Source organism: Macrobrachium rosenbergii, chromosome 14 (assembly GCF_040412425.1).
Source record: "Macrobrachium rosenbergii isolate ZJJX-2024 chromosome 14, ASM4041242v1, whole genome shotgun sequence".
NCBI lineage: Eukaryota > Metazoa > Arthropoda > Malacostraca > Decapoda > Palaemonidae > Macrobrachium > Macrobrachium rosenbergii.
Window position 1 is genome coordinate 48699771 of NC_089754.1, and position 22500 is coordinate 48722270.

Consider the following 22500-nt stretch of genomic DNA (forward strand, 5'->3'; position numbering starts at 1 on the left):
GTTGCGATATGCTCTAATTAATACTTTTTCATTTAACTTTTTCTTTAAGTCGTAGATGCAAAGCTTATCTTCGAAAGAAGTTTAGAATGAAATTTAATTTTCGTATATTCAGTAATGATAAGAAGTACAGCGGAAATAACAGTCAAGCAGGGAAGCTGACACCTCTTGGAGTGAGTTTGTTTTTGTAATTTTATCAATGAAGCTTGAACTAACTTGACGTGATTGTTATTCGCGGAGGAAAGAAAATAAATTGTAGATACGCAATAATACATAACTTTTAGATCAGAGAGAGAGAGAGAGAGAGAGAGAGAGAGAGAGAGAGAGAGAGAGAGAGAGAGAGAGATAATAAATTACTATTGCTAACTATAAGAATATAAATGATTGAGCTAAGTACGTATGCAATGGAATGAGAGAGAGAGAGAGAGAGAGAGAGAGAGAGAGAGAGAGAGAGAGAGAATTATGATAAATTACTATGGCTAACTATGAGAATATAAATGATTCAACTAAGTATGTATGTAATGGAAGAGAGAGAGAGAGAGAGAGAGAGAGAGAGAGAGAGAGAGAGAGAGAGACATTCCTACTGCTAACTACAAGAATATAAATGATTGAGCTAAGTACGTATGCAATGGAACGAGAGAGAGAGAGAGAGAGAGAGAGAGAGAGAGAGAGAGAGAGAGAGAGAGAGAGAGAGAGAGAGAAATTCTGCAAGTACTATAACCCTGAATAATTCACCGTTTTATATAAAACCAGCCGAGGGAGAATGAACATAAGATTATTATACCCTTCCTCACTGCTTCTGTAAAAGCCCAGTAAATAAACAATGTTCATTGCCCAGTATCACGAGAAATACGTTTCTTTCTTTGCTGACCGTTCCTTTTGTTTGTCTTGCAGTTTGCTCGGCGGCATTCCGGACTGTTGTGAGGTAGGGAAAGTGTTATATTTTTATTCTATTCTCTGATGAATCGTATCGGCAAACACATTTCAGTAGGGGGGAAATAATTTGCTCTCCTTGTTATCAAAACTCCTGTCGTATGTTTTATTTTTTTTTTTACGTGTCAATAACAAGATCGTTTAAAGATTAGGTTGGTTTTTTTATCAATGTTTGTTTTGGCTTTCTGTTTCTTACCCTCTCTCTGTCATTCTAATAAATCTTTCCGTGGTGTAGTTACGAATGTATACAGTGAGCCACAAAAATTTCCATATATATATATATATATATATATATATATATATATATATAGATATATATATATACATACATGTATATATATATATATATATATATATATATATATATATATATATATATATATATATATATATATATATATACATATATATATATATATATATATATATATATATATATATATATATATACATAATATATAAACTAATGCATTATAATGTGGGCGTGAATAAATGTTGAAGTGTGTTTGTGTGGTGGTACAGAGAGAGAAAATATATCACATACATCCATGCAGTGTTATTTCTACCGATAAATTTATGGCCATTGATCTTTCAATTCTATTTTACTACCCAGGCGTTGATGTATTTTACTACTGACAGTTTTATTAGTAATATCTATGATCTACTGCCGACCGTATTACAAGAAATATTTACAGTTAATTCTTTGCTGGATAATAATTCATAACAATGTGATCTGGAAGGTGACGTAATGAATTGGAAAGCGTAATAACATCACGAAAAAGCTCTGCACTAATACCATGTACTAGGATTTTTAGGATTTTGTACCTATCCGATGAAGTTGAATTATTTCTTGTTTTCTGGCACTAAAGCTTTATCAAAGTTTCTCTCATACTGCATTTTCAGTTACCGCGATTGTGTCTGCTTTTAATGATATCTATTTCTGGGAGTATTGGCACATCATTCTCAATATTCAATCATCCATATTACGTAGAATTAAACAAGAATGGATTTTATTAATATTTCGTGGCGTGTAATTCCAATTTTCCTAATAACTTTTTTGCAAGAGGATTTTATATTCAGCGGATTATTTTTTACAGAGCGTTTCCTTTAACTGATTTTTTTAATGACATAGCCTATGAGAAAGTTGGATCTTTCCTAGATAGTGACCCCAGCAAAGCTCGGGGGTCGTTATCTAGGACTAATATTTCTTTGGGGTCATTAACTTTATATGATATTTCCAGCCTTTTGTTTATGTTTTTACGGTCATCCCCGACGGGCTTTGTACTCAACACGCCGAAAAGGTGGAAACATACCGGGTTAAAACCCTTAAGCGGTCACTATCTAGGAATGATCCAGAGAGTTATGCTTCGTCACCTATAAAACAACAGCGTATAGTTTCCAGGCAGTTTTACTAGGAAAAGAAAGCTTCAAGAGTTAGCTATTTGGAATAAACTGATTTCCTGTACAAAGTTATAAATCCCAAAACGACAAAGTTACCGACCTTAACATGTGAAATACCATATTACTGAAACTAACCTAACTGGTTTTCTGTAACCACCTAAGGTCCCTAGCTGGAAATTAATCGTCTGCAATCTGTATTACTAATTGTTATCATTTTTAATATTTTTACTATTATTCTCCTTATAATTACTGTCATTGCCATTATTACAAATTCTATTTTTTTTACTTCTTCAGCAACTGTGTGGATACTGCTGATTATTATTTTTATCTTGTTATCTTATGTATCTAAACTGTATGTATAGTATTTGTATATGCCATGTACATCGCCTGAGCTGAAATAGAGTATATTATTATTATTATTATTATTATTATTATTATTATTATTATTATTATTATTATTATTATTATTATTATTATGGTAGTGAGTGAATAATACAAATAAATAAGGTTCTGATAAACTGCAAGATTTCTTCCCCCCCTCAACACACGCCCCTAAAAAAACTTTCTTCCTATCCAGTCGCTCTCTAGATTCCCCCTACCCCGCCGCTACGTGCACCAAATGCAATTGCTCACCAGCAAGATGTTCGTGCGGTGGTCTCATCAAAGTTCTTGCTGAACTTTCTTCTCGCATAAATTGCCTGCAGGCAGTGTTACAAAATAACGCGTTGTATAAAATTTAAGTCCAAGTTCAAATTACCTTTTTTTTTGTTTTTCGCTTCATTCTTCATTAGTTTATCATAATAGGAAAATGCGTGGGTTCTGAAAATTTTGAAAGTGGGCGCATCATTTCTCTTGCTTGAAAAAAAAAATGTTCAAAGAGAAGAAGAGGAGGAGGTTTGTGAAAAAATGATCGAAAATGTCGTTAACGCAACATTATTGCTTTCGATTCTGTCTCTCAGAATAATTCTGAATGAAAATATAGTTCGCTTAATTATCATCAATTTTAACACATAAAATGTGCAAACAATCACATGGAAGTCACAGACAGTAATTATTAGGCCATGAATCATACAGAATTTGCAAACATTCGTATGGAACATTCAAAAAGGGTCTTACCATGCGAGGAAGTTTCAGTAGAATTATATGACCATGTGAGAAAAATGTGAAAAAATGCAAAGAAAATTATGAATAATTAGCCAAAAGTTGAAAATGAAAGGCAAAAAGATTCATGAAGAGTCTTATGATCAAAACAGATAAAAAGCAAACCATATTGGTGCCAAGAACCTCAGGTAAGATAATTTGTTACTTCCAGCCAAGCGAAGTATTGGGAAGTATTTCATAACAAGAACCCGGCGCTGCTGTCTCCCCTACCCTCCCGATCCCCTACCTCCTTCGTCCCAACCCGGGGCGGACAAACAGGTTTGCAGGAGGAGGGTGCATGTCTCCCCTAGCCTCCCATTCACCTACCTACCCCGCCCTCACCTGGGACGGACAAACAGGTTTGCAGGAGGAGGGTGCATATCTCCCCTAGCCTCCCATTCACCTACCTACCCCGCCCTCACCTGGGACGGACAAACAGGTTTGCAGGAGGAGGGTGCATGACACCCCTAACCTCCCATTCACCCACCTACCCCGCCCTCACCTGGGACGGGCAAACAAGTTTACAAGAGGAGGGTACATGTCTCCCCTAACCTCCAGTTCCCCTACCTACAGCGCAAAAAAATGACAAACTGGTTTGAAATGGGTGGGTGGCTGTGTCATGCCTAACACTGCTGTCACCCGGGGGAGGACTAAAAAAAATCCACTCGGATTTTATTATTATAGATACTGCCATGGGAGTTGACACATAAATGCCAATCGGAAGCGTTGCAAAGGGGAGGGTCAAACTTTGAGTCATGGATGATAGATCTAAATCCAGATGTTCACAGCATGTCTCTTATTCATTACAGTATTGTTATTGCTAATAACAATACAATTACAAATTAAAAGACTAATGAAAGCATAACGCGATCACTAAACAAAGCGAAAGAGAATTACGGCCATTAAAAATCTTGATGAAAGAATATGTCACTACGTAGAATGTGGATTTATAATATATTCAAACTCAATACATAAATGAGACTAATGATAAAAAAAACCTGCTTTTGAAGGATATATCTCAAATAAAAAAAATGAAAAAATATCAAATTTTTATTTGCATACATATAATTCCGCAAAAATTCATACTCAAATCATATAGATACATTTCGAAAAAAATACATCAAAGAATCATTTTAAATGGGATGGATGTTTATAATCAGTGCTCCAGCTCGGATTTCTCAGTTAAAAGGGCAGATTAATCCAAATGATGTGAAAATAAAAAAAAGAACCTCTGGCAAAAATCTCTGCGGAAATGGGTCGACGTTTAATCTCTTTAGCGATTACTGGCGGATTCATCACAGGACCGAACAGAAACCTCGGCTTTTTAGTTTTCTGTAAAAGAAAACTATTGAGATGGCTATTTGTCTGTCCGTCCGTCCGCACTTTTTCTGTCCACCTTCAGATCTTAAAAACTACTGAGGCTACATGGCTGCAAACTGGTATGTTGATCATCCACCCTCCAATCATCAAACATACCAAATCGCAGCCCTCTGGCCTCAGTAATTTTCAAGATAGCCATGCTCGTGCGTCTGGCACCGCTATAGGTGCCAACAGCTTGTTTAATGTTTATATTATTATTCATAAAGCGCCCTGATCTTATGGCAAGTCAAAGGCCACTAGATTTTTGGGCAATTTTTTATACAGCCTGGTAGCATTATACATTAATTGTTGTTACTGAAAATTTTCAAGCAAATCCGAGCCAGTTATTATTATTATTATTATTATTATTATTATTATTATTATTATTATTATTATTATTATTATTATTATTATTATTCAAGCTGGACAAACATTTAAATGAAACACATCAAGGGGGTCATTGAACTACAATGCAAGATTCCATAAGACAGATTAACCAAAATATTATTATTATTATTATTATTTATTATTATTATTATTATTATTATTATTATTATTATTATTATTATTATTATTATTTGTTTTGTTCTTGTTATAAACAATGAGAAATGCTTTAAAGGAACAAGTCGTATATGGTCATTCAAGTGCCAATCATTAAAAAAAAAACCCACGTTAGCGTAAAACCATAATAGAAGCTGAAGGACATTAGGTAATGGAATAAGCAAAGGAATGAAGAACAACGGAGAGAGACAAGAAAAACGAAGTCACGGAATTGCAGTTCATCACTGAATAAAATCAATTCCTTGTTGTCGTGGGGTTTCGCCCCTCAGGGGTTGGTGCCAAATTGTCATCACTGAATAAAGGCATTGATGTCAAGGTTCTTTGCAGCGTCCCTTCGGCACTTACCTGCAACCACTTTCGATACTTTTACTGTACCTCCATTCATATTCTCTTTCTTCCGTCTTCCTTTCGACCCTCTCCTAACTTTTGGTTTATAGTGCAACTGCTTTGAGGTTTTCCTCCTGTTACACCTTTCAAACCTTTTACTGTCAATTTCCGTTTCAACGCTGAATGACCTTATAGGTCCCAGTGCTTGGCCTTTGGCCTAAACTCTATATTCAATTCATAGGGTTTTGCTCGTGCAGGAAAAAAAGGTTCGTTGAGAGAGAGAGAGAGAGAGAGAGAGAGAGAGAGAGAGAGAGAGAGAGAGAGAGAGAGAATGTGGGAAAAATAATGGTCTTTCTTTCAAAAGTGTTAGGGCGAAGGAAAAATGAAGGTCATAAAACCAAATACTGTCAGAAAAAAAAAACTATTGAAAGAATTATTAAATAAACTTCGTAATGTCACTGGAGACTAAATATTAAAAAAAAAAAATCAGTCATTTACTACCGGGGTCCAACTCATAAACAATATCTATCTACATTCATTCCGGTATCACTATTTATCTTTCTTTGCCCTAACCTCCAATTGTTTATTTTTGTGAATCACGCAGCAATGGATGATTACCACTAAATTACTGTTAAATTCGCTTCGACTTAACCGCAGTCACAAAGACACATAAAGAAATAAAAACATAAAAAAAAAGAACTCTTTTGGTTCCACAATTCCCTGTTCAATTAGTTCAGCTGCAAGATCACGACACTCTAAAGTAAATGTAAATCTCTCTCTCTCTCTCTCTCTCTCTCTCTGTCTCTCTCTCTCTCTCTCTCTATATATATATATATATATATATATATATATATATATATATATATATATATATATATATATATATATATATATATATATATATATATATATATATATATATATATATATATATATATATATATATATATATATATATATATATATATATATATATATATATATACATATATACATACTGTATTATTATTATTATTATTATTATTATTATTATTATTATTATTATTATTATTATTATTATTATTATTATTATTATTATTATTATTTGCTGGAACTTTTGGTCATATGCATTTATCACAGAAATAAGGACAAAGCGAATTTAACATCATGTATGTAACTACCATTACAAATACGACTTCGACAACAGCTACCAAAAAAAAAAAAAAAAACTTTAGCAACAGCTGTAATTAAGTCTTCTGAAAATAACTGTGTGCTTGACAATAAACTTACGGTAATCACCACAGCATAGTAAATAAACTTACGGTAATCACCACAGCACAGTAAAAGCTGAATAAGATGTAGGCAGCCGCAATCCCAACTTTATTTACGCTCAACGAAAAAAAAAAAAAAAAATCTGCCGTGTCTGGCTGAACAAGACACTTGCCTTGTTTACAATCGCGACATGATGTCTGCCGGGTAATTCCCGAGAGGCGTGTGTTTGTGATGTTTATTATAACTAAATAATAGAGCGCGAAAATATCTCCGTTTTCGGATTAGGTATATATTCCAGTGGAGTATATATATATATATATATACTCCATTATTTTTTTATTTCCCCGTTGTTATTGTGCGAGCGCCTGCCTGGTGGTCACCCAAAGCGAGGTCTATTGATCCCGGAGCTTAGAGATATCAGCGGTTGCTAAAACGAAGCACGGCACGGAGAGAGAGAGAGAGAGAGAGAGAGAGAGAGAGAGAGAGAGAGAGAGAGAGAGAGAGAGAGAGAGAGAGGATAAAGGTTTCAATCGAGGAAAGAGATATGTTGTGATTGACACTAATTATCCATTTTTGCCGTCATCAATTGACAGGTGTTGGCTTTAGCTTTGATGCAAGCGCGGCTTGCTTGTTTAACCGAGGAAAGAGTAATCGCATTCTTTTCACTCTTTCTATTCAGTTAGGAAAAATGGAGGGATTGGAAGAGAACGAAAGATTTAGCGCACCCAGTTGCTAAACATGCTTATAATTAATGATAGGAGACAATGAGATGTAATTTCGGGAATAAAAACAATACAATTCGTCGTACCAACGTTGAGCTGTTCTCGCTTTGTATTCAAGGTTCTTTTGAATAAGACTCACAATTAATATTTTTATATATGGAATCATTGTTGGAGAACAAAGACAGATAACGGTAAAATAATAAGTATTAATCGTCTATAATAGGAAGAGAGAGAGAGAGAGAGAGAGAGAGAGAGAGAGAGAGAGAGAGAGAGAGAGAGAGAGAGAGAGATACAGTTAAGTATAGTAAGAAGTCTGTGAAAAATAATGAAGAAAAATAACTTCAGGTGAAATGCAAAATATATAAAAAACTGAGAGAGAGAGAGAGAGAGAGAGAGAGAGAGAGAGAGAGAGAGAGAGAGAGAGAGAGAGAGAGAGAGAGAGAGTAAAATTTAATACAAAAGTTTCTGAAATAATGGAGACAAGATACAAATTACGGAGAACGGAAAATATGTAAGCACTCCACTGAACAGAGAGAGAGAGAGAGAGAGAGAGAGAGAGAGAGAGAGAGAGAGAGAGAGTTAAATAAAATAAAGGTCTATTGAATGATGGAGATAAGATATAACTTACGAAGAAAGAAAAAACCACATCAACAGTCTACTGGAGAGAGAGAGAGAGAGAGAGAGAGAGAGATTAGAATAAGACCTCAGAACATTCAGATATAAAAAGAACGACACCAAATCGCTACAATCCGATCAGAACAACAATTACGGCCGCTCTGCAAAAGACATTATTAGCGCGATGTTTATTGGCTCGTATCACGGTAGGAAGACTCGGCTTTCTTTGCATAGTAGTTCCTTTGTTCGCTGGATGATTTGTTATGTGTCACTCATTTCTTTCGAGAACCATAAACCATTGGTTTAGTTCTTCTGAGTTATGTCGATGTTTATGAGTTTTCTCATGTTCTGTTCCTCGGTTTGTTGTTGCTGGTTTATTATAGCCTTGGTATTTTCACCTTGATCTTTTTTTTATTGTTTTTTTTTTTTTATGGACAGTATTTGTTCAGCTCAATGGAATCTTTATTTGCAAGGCCATTTCTTTTTAGATTGGTTCCAGACGACCTTATTTATTCGAGCAAAAACAAAGACTATTGAACTGAATTGAATTGAATTGAATATACAATTTAGGCCAAAGGCCAAGCACTCGGATCTATAAGGTCATTCAGCGCAGAAACGGAAATTGACAGTAGAAGGCTTGAAAGGTGTAACAGGAGGAAAACCTCGCAGCTGTACTATGAATCAACTGTTAGGAAAGGGGGAAAGTAAGATGGAAGAAAGAGAACATGAGAGGAGGTACGGTAAAAGAAACGAAATGGGTTGCAGCTATGGGCCACGGAAGGCAAGCTGCAAAGAACATTAAAATAAAAATAACTTACTGGACGCTCGGTGGCGTTCAGAGCTAAATAATAGTGATTACTCTTGAATATATATTTCTGCTGCAAAAACCTTAATTTTGTCAGATTAATTTATATCGAAAAGCAATATTTGTGAGTATTATAACTTAATATTTTATGTCTAAACTACAAATTTTAATTAAAACCTATGCAAGTGAAAAGTATTAAACAAGGCTCGAAGTTTCTTCCGGGAAAATTTCCTGATCACTAATTCAAATGTCTGCATAAAATCGTTTTTGTTAAGTCTTCCCTCTGCACTTTCCTTACAGGCTATTTCAGTAACTGAAATACAACACCGATAGCTTTTTAGCTCCTGTGTCATGCAATACGCATGATTAAACGCGGCTCAGGTTTAACGCTGCAATTATATCATTAAGATGACGTCAGACTTATGGCGTCAGACTTATGACGTCATTGCATTCTGGGCAATCGTTTATTCGGCCATCGGCAAAGCCGTAGGGTGCGCACTATGGCAAACGATTAATCACCACTTTAAAAACATAATGCTGCCACCATATTTATTTTTTTTTTAATTTTGCTTATACTTTTCTCTCCTTTTTTATGTCTGCGAAGCGGGGGGTTAGGGGGAGTGTTCTGGGTTGCTTGGTGAAGGGGTGGGTGGTAAGTAGGTCTCGGCTCTTCGCCCCCGTGCAAGTAGGGCATAAGTGCTCCCGTGAAAGACTAGCTAAATTTTTGGCATTGAGTTAATGACGGTTTTATGATCCTGATAGTGCTGATGATTTGCTTCGGGGGCATTTTTTTTATTCTGATGCACTGATTTAGAGGAAAATAAGGCCAAGGCCTTCGACAGTGCAAATTATCGTCATTAGCCACCCCGCTAACCCATGTGGAAGAGTTGAACGTTACAAGCCCCAGGGTTTCAACAGGGAATGAGGTCAAGAACGGAAAAGGGAATACAGAAGTATTATAACAATATAAGAGAAATAATAAAAAAATAAAATTATAATTAAATCATGAACTAAACTCGTATGAGTCTGCTCAACAAAAAAAAATAAAAAGCAATTTTACTTTATCTCTCCGATTAATGTTCCATTGATTCGAATTCAGCATTATGAAGATCATTCTATAATTTGGTCATAGGCGGAAAAACTTCAAGAGAACTGCATGGTATTAAATCTACCCAAAAATGCGAGACTGTTGGAATTCACAACAACAAAAGTTATAAGTGTGGAGAATGTCTCAATACGCACACACATTATCATATATATTTATATATATACATACACGTATGTATATATATATATATATATATATATATATATATATATATATATATATATATATATATATATATATATATATATATATATAGAAAGCTACAAACGTCCTTTAATATCAATTCGCTCTACCTCAGAAATAATATATTTTCATATATATTTCTGAGACTGTACAGAGAAGTCACAAAATATATATACTACAAGAACAGTATATATTTGTGACTTCTCACACTTTCTGATTCAATGGCTTATATGAATCACTTGGCCAGTGATGTGATAAATAGTCATATATATATATATATATATATATATATATATATATATATATATATATATATATATATATATATATATATATATATATATATATATATATATATATATATATATATATATATATATATATATATATATATATATATATATATATATATACACATATATATATATATATATATATATATATATATATATATATATATATATATATATATATATATATATATATATATATATATATATATATATATATAAATACATATAATGTTGGACTTTTAAAACCATAGGGAAGTTCTTACTTTCTTATTCCAAATTAGTCTTAAAATGTTACATTTTTTCTTTTACCTATCTATTCAGAGCACTGCAGTGAACACAAAAGATTAATCCAAATTCAATTTCAAATACAAAAATAATAAATAAAACAAATGAACAATAATTGCAAAGCCATCAAGAGAATTATGTAACTTACACCAATCACAGCTAAATTTTCTCCTGATACCAAAGGCCTCCCAACGAATAGAGAAAATAGTGAAAAATATAACATTTCCCCTTCGAATTTTTAAAATGCACAGATGACAATTTTTTTCCTCCCCCGGCCAATCAGTATTCAGGCCAAGGCGTTATGACCTTCCCTCCTGTATGCACTCTCGAAATTCCCTCCCACTGAATATTGATTTATTTTATGGACCCGCAGATGGCAGTGCAACGTCACTGTTGGGCTGCATCGCAATGCGTAAGATCGACAGATGAACCAACTTTACTCGCGACAGCTTTTTGAACTCTCTCTCTCTCTCTCTCTCTCTCTCTCTCTCTCTCTCTCTCTCTCTCTCTCTCTCTCTCTCTTACAAGCGCGGTGTATTGTCATTCGTGTCTCTGTATTTTCGTTTTTCTGTGCTGGTCACATAGATAACAATTTTTTTTCTCCTGATTTTTTTTTCCTGATGTAAAACTAAATGTTACATGTCTGTAACTTCTTGCATACATATCACAAACATGTTGCAAACTTGTTGGGTGGTCGTTTGAAGCATTTATTAGGAAAACTAGTAAGTCTTTAACTTCTCTTCATACATATCGCAAACTTGTTGAAAACAAACCAGCAACAGCAAGTGGAGAATGAATCTTTGGCAAATGCTGCGTAATCATACGAAGCACTAATTAGGACTACCAATAAGTCGTTAACTAGTCTCCACACATATCACAAACAGGTTGTAGACAAGCCAACGATTGTAGGTGGAGGATGAATCTTTGGAAACTACAGGATGATTGTATGATGCACTAAGTTTTACCACCAGTAAATCTTTAACTTATCTCCACACATATCACAAACATGTTGAAAACAAGTCAACGACTTGTGAAAACTAGGCTTCTGCCTTGAATGTAGCATTTATGGACGGGCTACCGAGATTGTGGAAGATAGCAGCGCCGAAGGTCAGCGTTTCTTTATGAGAATTTCTGCTCCGTTCGGTGAAAGCGACCACTTAGACATTTATTTATTCAGTCCGTGACAGGACGCTCCTCATATCTTACATTATCTTCTTTTTTTTCACTTGGAAATATCTTATATATGAGCATTCAATGTATTTTTTTATCACACTCTTTTAAATTAATTTTACATATCAAGAAGGGAAGAAATTGTTATTAATCAAAATTTTTAGTAATAAAAAAAAATTAGAAATGACAAATATTTTGCTTAAAAGTTTTGTTAAAGCGCAACTGGCGAGATTTATAGAGGGAGAGAGAGAGAGAGAGAGAGAGAGAGAGAGAGAGAGGAGAGAGAACGCTCATGTTTATTAAATTTTTTCATGTTCTTTATTTTTGTTAATTTAGTTAAAGCTTAAATGACGAAATTCACAGAGAGAGAGAGAGAGAGAGAGAGAGAGAGAGAGAGAGAGAGAGAGAGAGAGAGAGAGAGAAATCGCTCATTTAAATGCAATTTGTTCATGTTCTTCATTTGGGTATGTAATTTTTTCTGGAAAATCTTCATTTCAGCACGTCTACATGAGATTTAATTATAATATATTTAACTTATTTTCACCATATTTCAAATGCTCTTATATTTTTGTTTAAGCAGGATGGTCCGTGACTTCATGCAAAAAAAAAAATAATTACATTTGGATTCTAGAACTGTACTTTTTTTCCATGAGAACGTATCATGAATCTTCTTTGGGTAACAAAGAGATAGAGGCAGCAGGTATGATTAATAAATTTTAGGAATGTCTTTACAAAGGAAAGAGAATCCTGTAGGAATAAACAAAGTGTTGATTTACGGGTTGTAGACGTCAGCTTGTATTTAGGATTTCTAAACCAGGGCTTTGGAACAAGGAGGGTCAGTGGGTTTGTTGACAACGTGAAGCTTGTAGCAGTGATTCTCAAACTGGGTGCCGTGGCACCCTGGGGTACCACAGACAGTGGTGCCGCAAGACTGTCATGAATTTTTGTCTTTGCTAGATCATCTCAATGAACATTTTAAAAAAAAAAAAAAAAAAAAAAAAAAAGTTTGCAGAAAACTTGATACAATTATTATCAGTGTGTCTATTCTAATAATATATATATATATATATATATATATATATATATATATATATATATATATATATATATATATATATATATATATATATATATATATATATATATATATATATATATATTATGGATAATAATTTTATTAATTAAATAAGAAGTTAATTCATGCGATATGGTAGGATGGTGAAGAAGGGTGCCACAGTAATGATGACATTAGTTAGGGTGCCATCACTAAAAAAAATATTGAGGACCACTAACAAAAATATTGAGGACCACTAAAAAATATATTGAGGACCACTAAAAAATATTGAGGACCACTAAAAAAATATTGAGGACCACTAAAAAAAATATTGAGGACCACTAAAAAAAATATTGAGGACCACTAAAAAAAAATATTGAGGACCACTAAAAAATATTGAGGACCACTAAAAAAAATATTGAGGACCACTAAAAAAATATTGAGGACTACTGGCTTCAAGTTACACCCTGTGTGTCTCTGCTGTTTGTGTGTCCGTTCGGACATTATTAAAACAAAGCCCCCCTTTTTTCTAATGGAGATGCAATTTTCCCTCCATCATAATTCAGAGACCGATTGAAAATGCAATTTGTTAGGTCTTTGTAGACTCACGCTGCCTTTTTAATGGCAATCTTCGCCTTTTGTTCCCACGGCCATTGTTGCCGAAGTTACCGAAACTAATTGAAATTTCAAAGCATGCGAGCGTTCTTTGATCGGATGCTTGCAATTAATATCTCCGCCATGAAATATTAAACATTTCATATACCGCGTATCAGACGGAACTTTTATTCAAAATTTCAACTTTTCCAAACACACCGCCAAGTTGAGCAATATCGTTGTGTACGGAGCGAGTTTTTATATATATATTTTTTTTTCCGGTGAGGGCGATGTTCTATTCATCCCTCGTAGCGCCATCGCTCGGGTGATTGAATATTCATCCCAAGGGGAAGTGCGCTCTGACTCGAATTATTATTAAAGGCCATGATAAAAATAACTCTTTTGAATCATGAACGCATGAAAATCTCGTGGTTTTCCACTAAATGGTCTCGACCGATGTGAAACTCGAGCGTTTCTTGTGATACTTCGCATTTTGCATTATAATACATCTCTTAAAAAGTACTGACATCTCGTATGAGTTGATGCAATAGAGCAGAATCTGTTCCCCCTGCCGAAAATCACATCTAGTGACAGCCCCAAAAAAAAAAAAAAAATTCTATACTATAAAAGTTGAAAAGTTTCTTTCGTCTTATGGTTAACAGCAAGTGTTTTGGGTCGAGTTTGCTAAACCAATGGCCCTCTTCACCCTGGTTGCTACTTAACACTTGTGATTTCTGGTGATACGAGCGTCCTAAATACACACACACGCACGCACACACACACACACACACACCACACACACACACACACACACACACACACACACACACACATACACACATATATATATATATATATATATATATATATATATATATATATATATATATATATATATATATATATATATATATATATATATATATATTTATATATATATCACTATACCATCGGACTAGCAGTTGTGGGTGCGAGATACATTTTGTGATCGGAAACAGGCATGGGTTCGATCCCCGGGTGAGTTAGATATTTATTTATATACGGTATGTGGTTGTGGGTTGAAGATATACACGACCAAACAACATAGCCAAAACGGTGATATAACAGAGGAAACCAACCCACAACTACATACATAAATAAATATCTACCTCTCCCAGGGATCGAACCCATGCCTGTTTCTGATCACAAAATGTATTTCGCACCTTTAACTGCTAGTCCGCTGGTATAGTGGTTGGTTAGTGTCGTGGCATTCCACCCTGATGTCGCGGGTTCGCGTGTTCCCGAGGGCGATGAAAAATCACGGGCTCTGTATCATGATCAGTTACTGCTGCAGTGTGGGGTCTGCGGTGGGAGGTTGGAACCAACATTCTTTGGAAGCTTGAAATTCAAGTCAGTGACCCCTTTGGTGTGCTTGTTCCGTGTGAATAGGTTTTGTCTACTGAAATAATGATAATAATAATAAAATAATAATAATAATAACAACTGCATTTTCCATACAGGCGATGGATTAACTGCGAACCGTAATAATAATAATAATAATAATAATAATAATAATAATAATAATAATAATAATAATAATAATAAAACTGCATTTCCCATACAGGCGATAAATTAACCGCGAACCGTAATAATAATAATAATAATAATAATAATAATAATAATAATAATAATAATAATAATAATAATAATAATAAAACTGCATTTCCCATACAGGCGATGAATTAACCGCGAACCGTAATAATAATAATAATAATAATAATAATAATAATAATAATAATAATAATAATAATAATAATAATAATTGCATTTCCCATCCAGGCGATGAATTAACCGCGAACCGTCTTACTCAACAGAAAAAAGAGGCCATTAGACCACGTGTCGAAATCCTAACCACTCACGGAAAAATTGGCTTAGAGGCAGTTCGTCTCTCCATTTCTTAAGTCTTATTAGTCCGCTTCCTGACCTGGAAATCAATTTACGTGTTTGTTTTGAAGACTCCCTGGATGAGTTTGTGTACGATGTGGTCGGTGGATGTTGGAGAGCGCTTGGCACTCATTTCAAAACATCGTTTGTCACTTCCCACACTCGTCTGTGTCCTCTGTGCTCTTTTCGTTGCTGCTGCTTTTTTTTTTATTCGGGCTTTATTTGTTTGTTATTCCCTTTTCTGTGCATTGTAAACACCGCCGTTTGTGTTGTTATCTATCTACTAGTTGCTATCTAGTGCAAAATGGCGTGAATGGCGGTTTTGATAAGAGCGTGTGTTATTCTGGTTACCAATCGTGTTGAGAAAGTTTATTTTTTTTTTAAAATTTTTTTACTTAATTTATTATTTTCTTAAAGTCGTTCGAGCAAAACGGTAGACAAGATACAAAAGGAGGAAAGTTGATTTATATGAAATCAGTATTCTGTACTAACTCCTTCATAACTTTAGTGTTATATAAACCAATATCCAGCAACAGTTAATCAGCACAAGCTTCCATAACCAGCTAAGGAGGCACAGACGCAATTACTGAAAGAAATTTGTTGAGGGAGAATGGTTATAATTGGCTACAGTTTCGTTTAACAGAAAACGAAAGTCGAATCACTCGTTTATGTAAAAAGAATTGGGAAATATAACCAAACCAAAACGCTCAATTCAAAGCTGATTCTTGAAAACCATAACCCACAACTCATGACTCGCAACTCGAGACTTATGACAAAGAATCATGACTGTCAACTCAAGAATTATGGCTGAGAATCATCAAGACTGATGACTGAGACTCGCAACTCGAGACTGATGACTGAGAATCATAACTCGCAACTCGCGACTGATGACTGAGAATCATGAGTTGCAACTCAAGATTTATGACTGAAAATCCTTACTCGCAACTCGAGACTGATAACAGAATCATAACTCACAACTCAGGATTGATGACTGAGAATCCTGACTTGCAACTCAAGAATTATGACTGAGAATCATGACTCGCAACTCGAGACTGATGACTAAAGAATCATAACTCACAGCTCAAGACTTATGACTGAGAATCATAACTCGCAACTCAAGACTGATGACTGAGAATCATGACTCGCAACACAAGACTGATGACTGAGAATCATGACTCTCCACGCGAGGCGAATACCTAAGAATTCCCTTGCAACGCAAGTCAGACAGACAGACATGCTCGGGAATAATCCTTTGGAGCGCGAGGCCGTCTTATCAGAAAGTTGAACCTCAGCCAATCCACAATCCAGAACCCTTGGGAAGACACTTGCATAACCAGTCCACAGCAGCTTGTGGCGGCGCAGAATAGTAACACTCAAATGGAATACGAGACATCGAACTTGGGAAACGGCTTAGTAACTTTGTCTTCCACCCCCGGGGGATTTTATATCAGGCCCCCGTGGTGAGTGGGGATTCTCGGAGTTACTAATGCATATTAATTCTCAACAGATGCTGGCCGGATTTCGAGGAGAAACCTTCACTTATAAACAAACTTTTAGATATTTGGTTGCAGTAGTACGAGAATTGAGACGTAAATTGAACTGAATTGAATATAGAATTTAGGCCAAAGGCCAAGCACTGGGACCAATGAGGTCATTCAGCGCTGAAACGGAAATTGACAGTAAGAAGGTGTGAAAAGTGTAAATAGGAGGAAAACCTCGCAGTTGCACTATGAATCAACTGTTAGGAGAGTAAGATGGAAGAAAGAGAATATGAAATGCAATTTATATATGCATATATATGTAATTACTCATTTTATGCATTGAGAGAGAAGCGTTAAACTCGTGTTGCATTTTATAAAGGTATCACATACACTCATCCACACACACACACACAAACACACAAAAACACGTTGTTGTATGATACTCTCTCCAAACAAACCCCACTCCATAACCAAGAACGAACAACAAGGAAAGTCAGAACTTTAAATAACTCTTAGACTGCATATTTAGCCCAACAGCCAGAGAGAGAGAGAGAGAGAGAGAGAGAGAGAGAGAGAGAGAGAGAGAGAGAGAGAGAGAGAGAGAGAGAACAGAACCCTCCAAAAATGTTTTCATCTCTCTCTTGTCCTAGATCCGACCCTTCTACAAAAGTTCATCGTAATCAATCAGAGGCATTTTCAGTTAACCTGGAAAAAATAAACATGACAGATAAATAAACAAACAGATACAATTAATTCGTGGCTGCAATAATGATCATATCCACACTTATCATTTATTGCCTATTTTACTTTAGTGGGTAATGGCTCATTTCATTGCTAAATTTGTTATTCATTATGAGCATTAAGTTCTACCCTTGTTCTGTGCATATTCAGTTATTCTATTTCAAGATCTTTCCCAATCGAGAATTTATTATTATTATTATTATTATTATTATTATTATTATTATTATTATTATTATTATTATTATTATTAATGTTTTGGTGCAACAGTCCATCATTATAACTTTTTATCTTGTGTACCTAAATTTTTTTACGTTATTTTATCTATCTAGTTTACCTATGCACATACTCCTCAGCTGAAAATAAGGATATTATTATTATTATTATTATTATTATTATTATTATTATTATTATTATTATTATTATTATTATTATTATTCACGCCAACAAAATCATCAAAGATAATACAGGAATGGCAGATCTTAAAAGCACAAATTACGAAGCATGTTGAATGAAATAAACTTTGGTTCAACGTATTGCAACACACAAAAGTAAAAAAGCGGAAACACTACTTTGCAATTCCGTGCACACCATTTCGATATATTGGGGGAATATTTTGGAATTCAACAGGGTAACGTCACGCAATATAGCAAAAGGAAGCAATCATTTCCTTGCCATTAGATATTGAAAGCTCAGCCATTATGTGGATACAAGTGTCCTTTTAAAAAGATATTTCGGGAATAACGGGGAAACCTTTCTGAATGCTTATGAGGGCGCGAAGGAATGGATGGATGACCTTATCCTTTACTGAGATATATATACAGTATATATACAGTATATATATATATATATATATATATATATATATATATATATATATATATATATATATATATATATATATATATATATATATATATATATATATATATATATATTATATATATATATATATTATATATATATATATATAATATATATATATATATATATATATATATATATATATATATATATATATATATATATATATATATATATATATATATATATATATATATATATATATTTATATATGTATATATAATGTTATTGTCTGTATCTGTTATTATATTTCCCTGGAATTCCTGTAACCACTTCTGTTACTTTTACCCTTGTAAAAAGAAAACATTTAACCCCTTCACTTTTCTTACAGAACCTTTCCTACCTCCGGCCACAACTGACAAAATCAGGTCAACATTGTTCACTATTCACCATCGCTTATGCAATCGCACCAGTTCTAGGAGTCTTTCCATTCTTCAGCTCCTTAATTAACTTCCTCATATCTTTCAAGAGTCCCTTTCAAAAGCTTTTTCGATTTTACATGGTTCCCTTTCACTCGTACATCTTTCATATACACCTCTCTTTTATCCACTTCTCCCCCTCCCCTCCACCTCCCCTCCCCTCCTCCCCTCCCTCCCCTCCTCCTCCTCCTCCTACCCCTATCTGCGTCCAACAACTCTATAAAAATCCCAGGCTACTTCGCTTTTAGTTTTGCTGCAAAGAAAACTATTGTGCCGGCTTTGTCTGTACGTCCGCACTTTTTCTGTTGTCACTCAGATCTTAAAAACTACAGAGGCTAGAGGGCTGCAAATTGATATGTAGATCATCCACCCTCCGATCTTCAAACATACCAAATTGCAGCCCTCTACTATCTGTAGTTTTATTTTAATTAAGGTTAACGTTAGCCATAATCGTGCGTCTGGCAACGATTCAGGACAGGCCACCACCGGGCCGTGGTTAAATTTTCATGGGCCGAAGCTCATACAGCATTATACTGAGACCACCGAAAGATAGATCTATTTTCGGCGGCCTTGATTATACGCTGTACAGAAAACTTGATTGCCCCGAAGAAACTTCGGCTCATTTTTTACTTAGCATTTATTTTCCTCCAGTTACTTCCAGCCAAGCTGTCCTAGTTTTTTTTTTTTTTTTTTTACTTTGCCGTCATGGAAATTTTATGCACGTCATTTCAGAGAATATCCTTCAGGGCAGCCTTAGGAATAGATATTTAATGTTTAATCTCTTTTAATAACAATTCTAATCATAGTTCACGTTTTTGATTTAAGGAAATATGTATTTATGATTTCATATATTTGAATACGATTCGCATTTCAACATTTTTCTATTATCATTCTTGTATGTCTTAAATACAATCTAAATATTTTTCAGATAATTTTTTTGTGTATGTTTCATAAGCAAACATACTAGAAGATGATTCTCGTCATTAATTTTTCACTTATTAATTTCAACTTTTAAAATCTCCACTTTCGCAACCGATGACCTGAGGTCATCTTTTTATGCGGTCAATAAATCTGTCACCTAGATATGTATGATTTCCTGTTCATCTCCTCAGGCTAAGTGAAATATGAGACATTATTCTGATTCTTGATATCACAGATTTTCTGTTCGTTTCTCGTTTCCCACAATTTATTGGAAGATGTGAGAATGAGGAACGTTTTAAATAGCTCATCACCGTTATTGAAATAAATCATTGTTTTGTCATTTAGAGAGATATTAAAATTTGTCAGGTATTTGTAAAAAAGTATAATTTTTGGTTTTATCGTTCGTTTAAATGTTCATGATGCTATTATTATTAATGTGAAAAATTCCCCGTAGTAAGGTTGCGCCGTCAGTTCACCTCACGCGGTGCCCTGTAGGCATTACTAGCTGCGACCCTTTCATTCTTTTAACTATACCTCCGTTCATAGTCGCTTTCTTCCCCTCAATTTCCACCCTCTCCTAACAGTTGTTTCAACATTATTTTCAACACTGAATGACTTCTGAGGTCCCAGTGCTTGGCCTTTGGCCTAAATTTTATATTCAATTTCCAACTGTAAGAAATGAAACCAGCAAACTTTAATTTATCAAGACTGTAATGATCACTAACTTACTTAGCAAGCTTCCCCAGGGTAGAAAAGCCCATGTGAAAAAACAGAAAAACCAAAATATTCAAAGTTTAAATCTACTGGTGCAGATTCTTTACATACCGATTATAGCATGGGAAAAAAAAAGTCAATTTGAAAAGTAAACTAGAAAAAATTGCGCCGAAGTTTCTGCGGCGCAATCGAGTTTTCTGTACAGCCGCTACAGCGTACAATCAAGGTGGTCTCGGTATAAAGCTGTATGAGCCGCGCCCCATGAAACTTTAACCACGGTCCAGTGGTGGCCTATCCTATATCGTTGCCAGAAGAACGATTATGGCTAACTTTAACCTTAAATAAAATAAAAACTACTGAGGCTGGATGATCAACATACCAATTTGCAGCCCTCTAACCTCAGCAGTTTTTAAGATCTGAGGGCGGACAAAAAAAGCGCGGACAGAAAAAGTGCGGACAGAATAAAGTGCGGACGGATAGAAAAGCCGGCACAATAGTTTTCTTTTGCAGAAAACTGAAGTAAAGTAGCCTCTCTATAATAAATAGATATTTATGTTGGACTTCAAAAAAATTTAATACAGCGCCTAATTACTGGCACATCATCGTTAGTTTAGGACTATTGGTAAATATGTAAATATGAATAAATATTCTATTAACTTTTTGTCCAGACTGCAATCTTTTTCTTTTGTGAACTCTCATTCAGAATTACAGGTAAGAAATCAATGAATGAACAAATAAATCAGTATTTAAATAAACAGATACGACTTCTGTTTCCCAAGGACACCCATATCTTGAACACAGAAAGATCTTTTCAGAATCTTCAGACATTCCAAGTATTCCAGGGAACGTTCCTACTTACGATACATAATACTCAGACACAAAGGACATTTGTGAGTTTTGAATGCATGTATATGTCAATTAAATATTATGTGAATGTTCCATAGTGTGAATGTTCACCCCCTTCCCCTCCACCCCCTCCGAAACGGTACTCCTCAAGGCCAATAACTCATTAAGGACATTTGTGAGTTGTGAATGCATGTATATGTCAATTAAATATTACGTGAATAGTCCATAGTCCCTTTCACCCCCTCCCCACCCTCCAGCCCTTTCCGAAACGGTACTCCCTCAAGGCCAATAACTCTCATATGCTAATTACTCCAGAAACTAATTAAACTTCCGCAATGTCTCTCGAGGCTCCATAATTGATGATATTTTGTTTAGCTTCAATTTCTCGCCTCAAGCTATGGACCTAACTTTCTCTCTTATTTGGACTTAGGATCTTTTTTTTTTTATTTTTCCTCTTTTTGTTATTGAGATCGTTTTTAATTCGAGCCTTCATAATTATAGCGGAGAACTTCCGCATCACAGTGGCACAAAATTAGATTTTTTAGGCCTTCGTTCAATTTTTTTAGAGGTTGTTTTTTTTTCAACGGGAAATGAGACTGTATTTGGATAGCTGAAGCGGTGTAATTATATTTATATATATATATATATATATATATATATATATATATATATATATATATATATATATATATATATATATATATATATATATATATGCCTATTTATGTTACAACTACTTGCATCGTGTTGTGTTACAACCTTGCATCGTGTTGTGCCCTCACGTATTTCCCAACGT